At 43.7% G+C, this 12,602-nt stretch overlaps 1 long non-coding RNA gene across 1 annotated transcript in view; it reads left to right on the top strand.

Annotated features, from left to right (window-relative positions):
* Positions 1-12,602, top strand: part of LOC122929083 — a 39,812-nt gene that overhangs the window by 25,927 nt on the left and 1,283 nt on the right. The window contains exon 4 of the long non-coding RNA XR_006387954.1: positions 2,171-2,246. This is a non-coding gene — a long non-coding RNA (uncharacterized LOC122929083). The remainder of the gene's footprint in view (positions 1-2,170; positions 2,247-12,602) is intronic.

The raw sequence follows: 12,602 nt of genomic DNA, 5'->3' as shown, positions 1-12,602 counted from the left end.
GGAGCTAATAAACACTTATTTAAGCCACATTCTTATCAGTAAGAAACTAACTGAGCTATAATGAGTGTTTATCTGGTCAGAGAGTAGAGATAAGGAGTCTGTCTGCTCCCCAGATGACAGAAAAGACAGAAGAGCATGTCAGCTATGTACACAAATAAAGGATTCCATATTTTTAATAAAAAACAATTGAAAAAATTATTTTTAGCTCAAAATAAATACAATGCAATAATAAATTTAAAAAAATCCCCCCCAAAGGTGTACATATGCAATGTCCCACTATGTGCTAAAAGTGGACACTTAAAACCTTTGTATATGTCATCTCATTATAATGTCGATTTACTCTAATAGCTGCAAATTCCCTACAACAGGCTGGTAACTTCATTACATCCAGTCACCACTAGGCGGTGGTCAGTCAGTCACAGGAAGTGGAGATGAGAGCTTAGTAAAGGAGAGGAGAGCATGTAGCTTCTGCTGTGTGCCCCTGGGCACTACCCAGGAGGGCGATACATATATCTAGGAAGCCAAGCCCAAGGGTTACCGGATCCTCTTTTTATAGTGCCACTGTCTAGTAGCCAGAGAAGGAGTGGACGTATTGTATTTAAGCAACCTGTGCAAATAATGGAGCAGAAGTATAATGCCTGCCGCTAGGGAGACCACCCTGTTGGTTGCCGAATGCTAATGAACGATCCAAGTACCAAAAGGTTGGGTTATCAGAGCGAGACCAGACCATACCAAGGATCTTTTTGGCCTGTGATTATTGTGCAGGGCTCCCCACTCAAGGTAAAAGGTGGACATTGTGAGAACAGGAACAATCTGATCTCATATGGGGAAACAAGCTTGATGGTTATTCTTGCACTTCTAGAAAATACGCCTACATTATGGTGAGGCACATATACAAGGTGCATCCTCCGACAGTCTGTGCACATAACCTGAAATCTAGTTCTGAGCTGCCATAGATTTGGGTCTTCATTTACCCCCAGAAAACTGGTGTAAAAGTAGATAAATGTGCGGGGCCCGATGGTACTGTCCCCTCCATGCCAATGCCTTGCCTCATTTTGGAAAGTGACAAGGGCAATGTAGAAATGCTAAGTGCAACAAAATGTTGTAGCAATGGCTTTTAAAACATCTCAAACACAGGGTCTAGGCATTTTTTTATGCCTTAGAAATAGCATAGGGAGATGAAAAATGGCAACAGGCTTCCTCTCCTCCCTGGTGTTGCACCTGACTTTCCTCTGTCTTTGAGTCGCCCTCTCAGAGACAACAATGAAGATGGTCACGGCAGCTCTCCTTGGGGCGCACAGATGCACACTCTTCACAGGCAGATTGCTGTTCTCACACACTTCACACTCTGTTATGTCCTCCATTCCCTATACCAATGTTTGTACTTGCAGCTTCCTGGATGGTCTGTGCTGGCTGAGGTCCTCTGACACTCCAGGGTGCTGAGGTTTGTCTGCTACCTGTGCTCTAGGCTTCCCTTGTACTGCAGACATTACTGCTGCTCCAGTCCTATCCAAGCCATGAGGTGGTGCAACATTTATCAAGCGCCGCTCACCTCCTCTTGTTAGCTAACTACTATCACACAGTTATGGAACCTGCATGCTTCTGCCCGCACACGGTACTGTTGTCTCCATTTGTGCCCCCAGAACATTGTTCCCCCACATGGTAATGTGTTTTTTTTATGCCCCATTCTTTCTTTCTATGTTTCATCATGTTGTTCTTTAGTAGTGCCTCCTTTGTGCCTCCTGAAATAAAAACACAGCTACTCAACCCTAAGGCATCTTGGGTGAGCACCTCTCAGCCATACTGCATGGATGTTGTGATGCAGAGTCATCGCTATGCTGGTCTCTTGATCTCAAGGACATGGTCTGAACGTCCTGTAGGCCACATGTGTCTTCTTGCCTATGAGAATACATAGTGGAGCAGTCAGCCAATGGCTTTCTGCTCAGCAGTTGTACATGTGTCCAGAGAAGACTAATGCAGTTACTGGTCCTGAGGTCCCGGTTACAGGGCAAAACGTGAGCTCCAGATGCTTGGTGTCAGAGACAGCACTAACCCTGTGTATTGGGGATCTGAGTAACATGTGAAGCTTAATCTTGCAACTGATACCCCCACATATGCCATTAGTTGAACTCCTAGTATCATAAATGGGCTGACTTTCTTTTTTTTACAGGAGCAGCGTTATTGGTAAAAGTTGACTACTGGGTTAATAAGGGATTTGCTGCAATAGGTAAAATTGCAGAAGGATGGTAAGTTTATGAAGCTGCTATATTGCTGGATTATCAGTAATCCCAGTCTACTGGATGACTGTATATATTAATATGTGTATATAGATAGAGGCAGTTTGGGGAGACTCCCCCCTCCCCAATGTAACCAAACCTGCAGAGGGAAGCATACACACCAGCTCCTTTGTTCCCCTGCCACAGTGCTCTGGTCCCTACACGTTAACATCCGGATTGGCAACCAATGAGATCATGTCATGTGACACAAGAGGGGCGGGTCACCCTAAGAGGGTAGCGAAGAAGCTGGAACTCAATGTTAAGTAGCGGGCATACATTGGATATAAAAAGTCTTCACACCCCTGTGAAAATGTCAGGTTTCTGATACATATAGATAAATCATTTCAGAACTTTTTTCCACCTTTAATGTGACCTGTAAACTGTACCACTCAATTGAAAAACAAACAGAAATCTTTTAGGTAGAGGGAAAAAAATATATAAAAATAAAATAATATGGTTGCATAAGTGTGCACACCCTTAAACTAATACTTTGTTGAAGCACCTTTAGATTTTATTACAGCACTCAGTCTTTTTGGGTATGAGTCTATCAGCATGGCACATTTTGACTTGGCAAGAGTTGCCCACTATTCTTTGCAAAAACACTCCAAATCTGTCAGATTGCGAGTCTCCTGTGCACAGCCCTCTTCAGATCACCCCACAGATTTTCAATCAGATTCAGGTCTGGGCTCTGGCTGGGCCATTCCAAAACTTTTTTTTTTTTTAATTAAATTTTTTTGTCAATTTTCTCGTTAAAACAAGTTACAAAATGGAAAATAAACAGTACACAAATACAAATATACACCATCGTCAATTACAAAGGTGAACTAAAACAATATTTTCCCTCAACCAATTTACTCTTGCTTTTTTTTTCTTTTTCCCTTCTCCCTCTCCCCTCCACCCTCTTGGTTGTCTTGGGAGTATCCTCACAGCGTCTCCTTACCCTAACTTTTCTCTACAAACACTTATACTCTCCTCTTCTTACTCCTTCTTTGCCTACCTATTTTACCTGGCTAATTTTCTCATATCTATACACCCTTTCACATAGATTTTTCCACTCAACTACGCTTGGGGGCCTTTCCGCTCCCCATCCTCTAGCCAGTACAACACATGCCAGCATCAACCCCTTTTCCCATTTCCTTTCGCTTACTTTATCCGCCCCTATTCTTCCAGTATCTCCCAACACTGCTATATAGATTTCCAGAGGCGCAAATTTCCCAGTCTCTCTCCCTAGGTCCTGGAAAACTTGAATCCAGTACCCCTGTACGAACGAACAGAGCCATATCAAATGCACAAAGTCGGCCCTGTCCTTTCCACACTTCCAGCACTTTGCCTCCCCTGTTTTGTACATCTTGCTCAATACCCTAGGGGTAATATAGGTCCGGTGGAGGATAAAAAAAACTGCGTCAATCGAAAGCTACTGGAGATGGTGCTCCTTTTTACATTTTTGTAAATACTTCTCCAGTCCAGGGTTAAGGGCTCCACCTCCTGTGCCCATTTCTTTTCACTATTAAATCTAATCACCCCCCCAACCCCTTCTTTATTTTTTTATAAATCTGTGAAATTGATACTTTACTCCCTATTCCCTGATAACAAAATTCAGCAAAATCTGAGTGTTTCGTAGTAAAATATTCTCTATTCTCCGTTTTATCGAATGCATGCTTTAATCTAGCATATCTAAACCATGTGAGGCAATCTTTATCTGTATTTAAACCCATTTCCTCTAGTGTCTTCAGCTGTCCTTCCGCCACCATCTGGAACACAAACCTAATACCCTTTTTATCCCAAAATATAAAATCTTCAAACTTCCAAAATTCTTTTAAATTTAAATTTCCCCAAATGGGGGAAAACTTTAGTGCATAATTTATTCCTAATAATTTTTTAACTTTAACCCAAACTAAATGTATCATGTTACTAATTGGACATTGCCTACCCTTTATTTTTATCACTCCAGTTTCTAGGGTGCTAATGATATTATATTGGAGCCCTCCCAGTTCCCCTTCCAGAAAACGACGCAGTCCATCATTAACCACTGAAGCTGAGAGGCATAATAATACCCCCGGAAACATGGTACAGACAGGCCACCGTCTTCCTCATCTAGCCATAAGTATTTTTGTTTCAGCCTAACCCTTTTTCTCCCCCAGATAAGGTCATTTATCACTCCTTCTAGAGCATAAAAAAAATGGTCCCCTATCCAAACTGGGCAGGCGGAGATAACATACAAGATCTGTGGTAAGAGATCCATCTTTATTATCGCAATTCGATCCACTTGTCGAATTAGCAATTTTTGCCAGGTACTGTTTTTTTCCCTAACCCTTTTTAAGAGAGGCTCAATATTGAGTTCTAAATATTCCTGTATCCTTGAGCTGATTTTAATGCCCAAATATTCAAACGACTCCGTGGGTTTCAAGATGTTAACATTTATTTCCTCCGGCCCGATTTCCTGACCAATTGGGAGCAATACCGACTTTGTCCAGTTCACCCTAAAGCCGGAGATGAGACCAAACTGCTTTACTATTTCCATCAGGTGCAGCACCATTGGTACCCCACCATTAACGAAAAACAGAATATCATCAGCATAAAGGCATATCTTATCCGCTGCACCTTTTCCCCCAAACCCCCTTATTTTATCATCTGCTCGGATCTTACAAGCCAACGGCTCAATAAATATGGCGAACAATAGTGGGGAAAGTGGGCACCCCTGTCGGGTTCCCCTCTGCAGAGGAATCGATTCTGATATTGCTCCATGAATTTTTATCCTAACCCTTGATTTGTTATATAAAAGCTGGACCCATCTAATAAATTTTTCTCCCAAATTGAACTCATACATAACCTTCCAGAGGTATGCCCATTCCACCCTGTCAAACGCTTTTTCAGCGTCCAATGACAGGATGGAATGAGCACCCTCCCCACCAATCTGCATGTTGAGTAGTGTTCGTCGAATATTCGTCTGAGCTTGACGTTTAGGTACGAACCCTGATTGATCCGGGTGTATTAACTTTTCAATAACTTTTCTTAGGCGATTAGCAAGTAATTTGGCACATATTTTGAAATCCGTATTAAGGAGGGAGATAAGGGAGATTAAGGAGGGAGATAGGGCGATATGAATCCACCTTTTTCTCATCCTTCCCCTTTTTACCTATCAAACTTATTACAGCTTCCGAGAGGGAGGACGGGAGTTCACCACTGTCATATGACTCATTTAGGACCTGCACTAACACTGGTAGGGTAATATCTTCATATCTTCTATATATCTCAAAGGGGAGGCCATCCAACCCAGGACTGGAGTTCCCCTGAATGGTTTTTAATGTCTCCCGTAATTCCTCTGCTTCAATGGGGCCACTCAACCAGTCCCTCTCCTCCTCCGAGAGTCTGGGGATCGGCACTCCTTCCAGGAAGAGTCTGACTTCCTCGGGTCCCCCTCCTCCCTCCGAGGAGTATAGGTCCCCATAATATTCCATAAATTCAAACTCTATATCTCCCTGGCTGGATGCCATCCCCCCATCTCTTCTTTCCACCCTATCAATCCTGGTGCCCCCCCCCCCCTTTGATTCTGTATAAGTGTGGAAAGCAATCTCCCCGACTTCCCTGATTCCCTGAAGTATCGTTCCCCCTCAAAAAATACTTTTTGTTGTGCCTTTTCCGTCAAGTAATTCCTCAGTGCACTTTTGGCAAGATCCAGTTGGCCTATTACTTCAGGGATTTTCCTATTCATAAGTTCTACTTCTATTTCTTTTATCCTATCTGTCAGTTCTCTCTCCTGTTTTGCATATCCCCGTTTCAGACCCTTAATTTTGCTTACCAGAATACCACGTAAAAATGCTTTTAAAAGCATCCCATACATACCCTAAACCTGTTGACCCCAAGTTGTTTTTCCAAAACTCCTCTATGTCCACCCTTATATCGTCTTCCTCCTTAATTAAATTCAACCAGTGTGGATTCAAGCGAAACTCACGGTTTGTTCGTCTCAAGTTTGTTTTAAACAGCAGACATACGGGGGAATGATCTGAAATGCTATTTGCTTCATACCTCATGCTGGATATCTTATTAACTAATTCTACGCTAACTAGTGCCAAATCTATCCTGGACATTATTTTGTTTCCCCGGCTAAAGCAGGAAAACCCTGGCTTATCATCATAAAGATATCTCCATACATCTATTAATGAGAGTTCCTGCGATATTTTCCACAGCATTGATTGTCGCCTCGTCACGTGTGTAGCTTTTGGGGTCACGGAATATCTATCTAACTCGTCGTTCATAACGTTATTTAGATCCCCCATTATTATTATGGGGCACTTACCCCTTGAATCTGCATACTCCACCAATCTGTGGATAACCAATAAGGAAAAAGGGGGGGGTATATATACAAAAGCCAAAATACATACTATACCATTCCACTGACAGTGAAGGAATACATATCGACCCCTCTCATCTATTTTCTGATCAATTGGGAGGTAATCTACTTTGTGATGAATGTATACACTGACTCCGGATGAGTATGTAGAAAAACATGAATGATATTGGTATTGGGCCCATTTCTTCTTTAAGCAGTTTAGCTTATCTTTTGTACTATGTGTCTCTATCAATCCTACTATGGCCGGGAGATGTTTAGTAACATTGTCAAAAACCATTACCCTTTTAACCCTGTCTCCAAGGCCCCGTACATTCCATGTCATAATACTACTCATTCAGATCTATCACTTGCTTTTCCTTCACCTTAAACCCTGTTAGAACTCCCAAGACAACCAATCCCCCCCTCATCAACCTGTACTGAAGCAATCTTAATGGTCAGCTCCTCCAGGCTATGGTTAGTTTGATGTACTGCACCAAGAATTTCCAGAAGCTTATTATCTACCAAGTTAATTCTTTCCTCCATCCCCTCTCCACTATCCACCCTCCTTTCCACCCTGCCGTGTTCCTCAAGAACCACGACTTCACCAATATCCTTCTGGATTTCCTTATTACCCCGTAAAGAGCTCTTAATTTTTGGGGGGGATCTAAGGTATTTCTCCAGACTAGTTGTTGTGCTATTGCCCTTTCCACCCCCCGGCGAGGAGGTACCAGCAGATCTTCGGTTTATGCCCTTTGGAGGCATGATTACAACCCCCCAGCAGATACTAAACGAAAGTTTATACAGCAAAAAAAAGAAGAATGGGTATATAATATCGTCCGTGTTTCCTCTAATTACGTATATATCTAATAAACAGTACTCTCAAAAAGAAAAAACAAGAGCAAATCAGTTCATAGCACTTAAATATAATTGCTGGGGTAGGGAGGGAAGGGAGTACTCGATTTAATTCATAATTCGTCCACGGGAGCGGGTTTAGTCAATATCCTTTCTGATAACTTATGTATCCAGCGAGCAGTGCCCTTATCCACAGGCCCAGATTTATTCAGCAGTTCCTCTAATTGCACAGGTATCCAGCAAGAGAAGCCTTCCTCCACACAAGAAAAAAATATAATCAACAAAAACACCTGGTGTCATACAAATCTAGCTGGCGATGCAGGTAAAGAAAGAAAAAAAAAAAGAAAAAAAATCCAGCAATAACACAGTCCTCCACCTGGGGGGGATACATTCAGCAGTTCGTCTGATTACTTATATTCCCAACAAGGGATGCTCTTCAAAATACAATCCGCAATTCCTCTGGTGAATAGATACATATCAAGCGAGCAAATACTCTTGAACCCGACAAGAGATACAATCAACAGCTCCGCCGGTTACATGTGAATCTCTCTTTCTCCTTCTTTCTCTCCCTTTCTCTTCCTTCCAAATCCCCCATCCACCAATAAAAAGATAGAGGAAAAAAGTCTAGTTGGTAAATCCTCAGGAACAGCTATAAGCTGGCGTTTTCCCCTTTTCCTTTTCCTTCCTCCCCTCCTTTCACTTTTCTCCTTTCTCTCTCCCCCCTCCCCAGTTTTCAGGATTCCTGATTACCAGGCCATCCATAATGTTTTAACCCAGGTACACTCCCTGGTCGCCACCCTTTACAGTTCAATGCGCTCTCAGCGCCAGGTATTCCAGTGTAACTCTGAGGAGAAGGGGGGATCGACAGCCAGCCTTTTGCGGGGGGAAAGTAACGGCGGGGGATTCACCTGATTCCAGCTACTTCTGCTCCGACATGGATCCTGAGCTGCCGCTCATGCCTCTCACCTCCTTAGTGGAGGCCGCCGTTATCACAAGCCCCAACTGCTACAGCGACCGTCCACACGCCCCCGGTCAAACCAGGGTTGCTGTGCTGTGCTAAAGAAAGAAGTTCAGGCGCCGCAGCCTTCAGTACCCTCAGTGCAGCGTAAGGGAGAATAATCAGAAAACAGGGGCCATCATGCACCCTTGCAGCCGCCTCGAAGCAATCGGCACCTCCTGGTTCAGTCTGGAGCCTCTAGCTGTCGGCGTCCAGACGCCATTCAAACATCGCGGCCCATGGAGCAGGGAAGGGGCGAGAGCGCAGCACGTCCTCACGTCATGCCGCTATGCCTCCCATTCCAAAACTTTAATCTTCTTCTGGTGAAGCCATTCCTTGGTTGATTTGGATGTTTGCTTTGAGTCGTTGTCATGCTGAAAGATGAAGTTCCTCTTCATGTTCAGCTTTCTAGCAGAAGCCTGAAGGTTTTGTGCCAATATTGACTGGTATTTGGAACTGTTCATAATTCCCTCTAGCTTAACTAGGGCCCCAGTTCCAGCTGAAGAAATACAGGCCCTTGGCATGATGCTGCCACCACCATGCTTCACTGTGGGGATGGTGTTCTTTTGGTGATGTGCAGTGTTGTTTTTGGGCCAAACATATCTTTTGGAATTATGGCCAAAAAGTTCCATCTTGGTTTCATCAGACGATAACACTTTTTCCCACATGCTTTTGGGAGACTTCAGATGTGTTTTTGCAAAACGTAGCCTGGCTTGGATGTTTTTCTTTCTAAGAAAAGGCTGTCGTCTTGCCGCTCTACCCCATAGCCCAGACATATGAAGAATACAGGAGATTGTTGTCACATGTACCACACAGCCAGGACTTGCCAGATATTCCTGCAGCTCCTTTAATGTTGCTGTAGGCCTCTTGGTCGCCTCCCAGACCAGTTTTCTTCTCGTCTTTTCATCAATTTTGGAGGGACGTCCAGTTCTTGGTAATGTCACTGTTGTGCCATATTTTCTCCACTTGATGATGACGGTCTTCACTGTTTTCCATGGTATATCTAATGCCTTGGAAATCCTTTTGTTCCCTTCTCCTGACTGATACCTTCTAATAATGAGATCCCTCTGATGCTTTGGAAGCTCTCTGTGGACCATGGCTTTTGCTGTGGGATGCGACTAAGAAAATTTCAGGAAAGACCAACTAGAGCAGCTGAGCTTTATTTGGGGTTAATCAGAGGCACTTTACATGATGGCCGGTGTATGCTGACTCCTATTTATCATGATTTTGAATGTGATTGCTTAATTCTGAACACAGCTACATTCCCAGTTATAAGAGGGTGTGCACACTTATGCAACCACATTATTTTTTTTTTTTTTGTTTTGTTTTTTATTCCCTCTACCTAAAAGATTTCAGTTTGTTTTTCAATTGAGTTGTACAGTTCTGAAATGATTTATCTTTGTCTCATTTATTTACATCACAGAAACCTGACATTTTAACAGGGGTGTGTAGACTTTTTATATCCACTGTATCTTTTCCTCCGACTCTTGCAAAAGGGATGTCTACCCCCAAAGATGGACAACACATTTACGTTTGATGGCACCCTATCCCTGCTAAGGGGAGGAGAAGCATGCTTGGCTGTTTATTACCTGGTAGGTATTTTTCCATCATTGAATATTTACCCCCTTTTGGAAGACGTGAATAATTTTTCTTATGTAGAATGATGGACTTCAAATTGTTTGTAAGTGACCTTATAACCCTTCCCCGATTGATGGACAGCAACAGTTTCTTCAGATCTTCTGCTGATGTCTTTCCTTATTGGCATTGTGTTATCACATGCCTGAATGCTCCAGACCAGCAAACTGCCAAAACGTCTACCTTTATAGAGGTGCTCACACATGCTGATGATCATTTAATTTAAAGGGTTTTCTGAGATTTTAAAACTGATGACCTATCCTCTGGTTAGGTTATCAGTATCTGATTAGTGTGGGGTCTGACACCTGGGACCCTCACTGATCAGCTGTTTAAGAAGGCACCAGAGCTCCTATGAGCATCGCAGCCTACTCCATGCACAACCAAGCACAATGCAGTACTTTGTCTAGTGGCTGTGCTTGATATCGCAGCTCAGCCATGTGATGATGAATGTGACGTTACTGGCCTAGAGAATGCAGAGAGAAGGCCACGGCACTACTGCGAGTGACAATGCCTTCTCTAACAGCTGATCAGTGGGGGTCCCGGCTGTCAGACCCTCATGAGGATAGGTCATCAGTATTAACATTTCAGAAAACCCCATTAAGTGCATTTGATTAGCAGCACCTGGATACTACGCATCTCCTTAATTTATATGGGAGCAGTAAGGGTGCATTTAAAGTGGTTTAACTCTTCTTATTACTGGATGCATATCTGCTGGTAACAGCACATGCATGCAGCTAGTAATAATTCTTAAACTATGCAATGATATCCAACAGTTTAATAATAATTATTCCTGTTTACACATCGGTCCCATAATCTGTGTGCCAACGCTGCACTGGAAACATGGCTGTTGATGGAAGATCCCATCAGCGGTCTCCATTTACTTATCCTGGAGATGGACTGAAGAACTAGTGCATGCGCAGTCCATCCCCAGTAAAAGTGAATGGAGGCTGCTGATAGAATGGATCCAAATCATACCTGAAGTCTGAACTCGTTATCCCTCCACTGCAGCAGGGCCTGAGACTGCTGTACACTGATCACCTTGCTGACTAAAATGTTGCACTAACCTAATGGGTGCTCCAAACTGGTTACCTTACTGACATGCTGTAGCAATGGAAATTCTCCAGTTGTTCTCTCTCTGATGGTAGTGCAGGACACACAGGGATCTGTTAATCTCCGATAGCATTGAAACTGAATGCCTGAGAAGAGGAGCAAATAATCTCTGATTTCTGCCTCCTCCAGGCTAGTCCTCACACTCCGTACTCCTAGAACAACTAGAATCTTCTCCTAGAACTAGGGAGAGGGGCCAGCCCACACCCAAAGCTCCAGAGAAGGCTGGACAAGGACTGTTAACTCTGGCCGTGCCTGCCTCATGCTTAGAGGGAATCTGTCAGCTCTGAGACACCCCCCAAGTTAGAGTAAGCGGTGTATAGTGTAAATGACGAAAAGCCTGGTAATGTAAATTGTATGGTATCTTCATTCTCAATTGCAGTGTACAACATTACAGTACGGTACATTAACAAATATCTGCAGGTACTCCTGTCCACTGGGGTACTGCAATAATAGTGCACAGGGTGTGCTCTGGCCATTATGAGTACTAATACTTGCAGCTTGCAGGCATTGAACTCGCCCGATGCCTACGGGCAAAGATTGACAAAGCTGAGGGCAACAGAAGTAACATCGGTGAGCAGCGCAGACACTAGCGGCATAGTCCTATTGGCGAGTGCTTGTAGGTTTGAAAAAGGGTGCAGTACGGAATGGACACGGAAATGCCTCTATAATAAAGCAGACAAGCACAGCACAGGTATCATTGTAGTTTTTTACAGAATAAATCAATTTATGAAGTTATTATGTGAAGTCTCGTGAGACTCATCGGAGCAAATACATTATAATATTGTACGGAGCGCTCTCTCCGTACAGTATTGAAACTAAGTTTTATGCTAATCGACTTCGGATGTTTCATCTGACTATTGGCTGGAATAAAAGTCTGGCTTTGCAGCAACATTGTACTCACGGTTTTCTGAAGCTCCCTGGGCCGGTGTGCAGTGACGGGAAGGGTGCACCGGTTCTTCCCTTCGGGGCACACTCTGGTTCATCCTGCCTGATGGCAGTCGAGGTACCCTTGATCTTGATCTTGGTACCCGATTGTCGTGATGCCAGCACCTTGTGGTGCAAATGTAGTGTATAATGATGAGACCGGGTTTGGTATAACGGATGCACAGCACTTTACTGAAGCCGGTCCACAGGTGATCCATACAAGCACCATTCACATGAAATCCAGTCTTTACAGTCCACTCAAGTAATTCCCAAAGGTTGTACATGGAGGCTAGCTTCTCTCTCTTAGGGCTCATGCACACAGCCGTTGCCCGGTCCGCATACAGCGTGTCCACAATACACGGGCACTGGCCGTGTGCACCCCGCATCATGGATGCAGACCCATTCACATGAATGGGTCAGCAATCCGGGAGATGCGGTGTGGAACGGAAACACGGATCGGGAGCCCATGGAGGCACTA

Source organism: Bufo gargarizans, chromosome 2 (genome assembly GCF_014858855.1).
Source record: "Bufo gargarizans isolate SCDJY-AF-19 chromosome 2, ASM1485885v1, whole genome shotgun sequence".
Classification (NCBI taxonomy): Eukaryota; Metazoa; Chordata; class Amphibia; order Anura; family Bufonidae; genus Bufo; species Bufo gargarizans.
The sequence above is the reverse complement of the archived record's forward strand: the minus strand, read 5'-3'. Positions and strand labels throughout refer to the sequence as shown.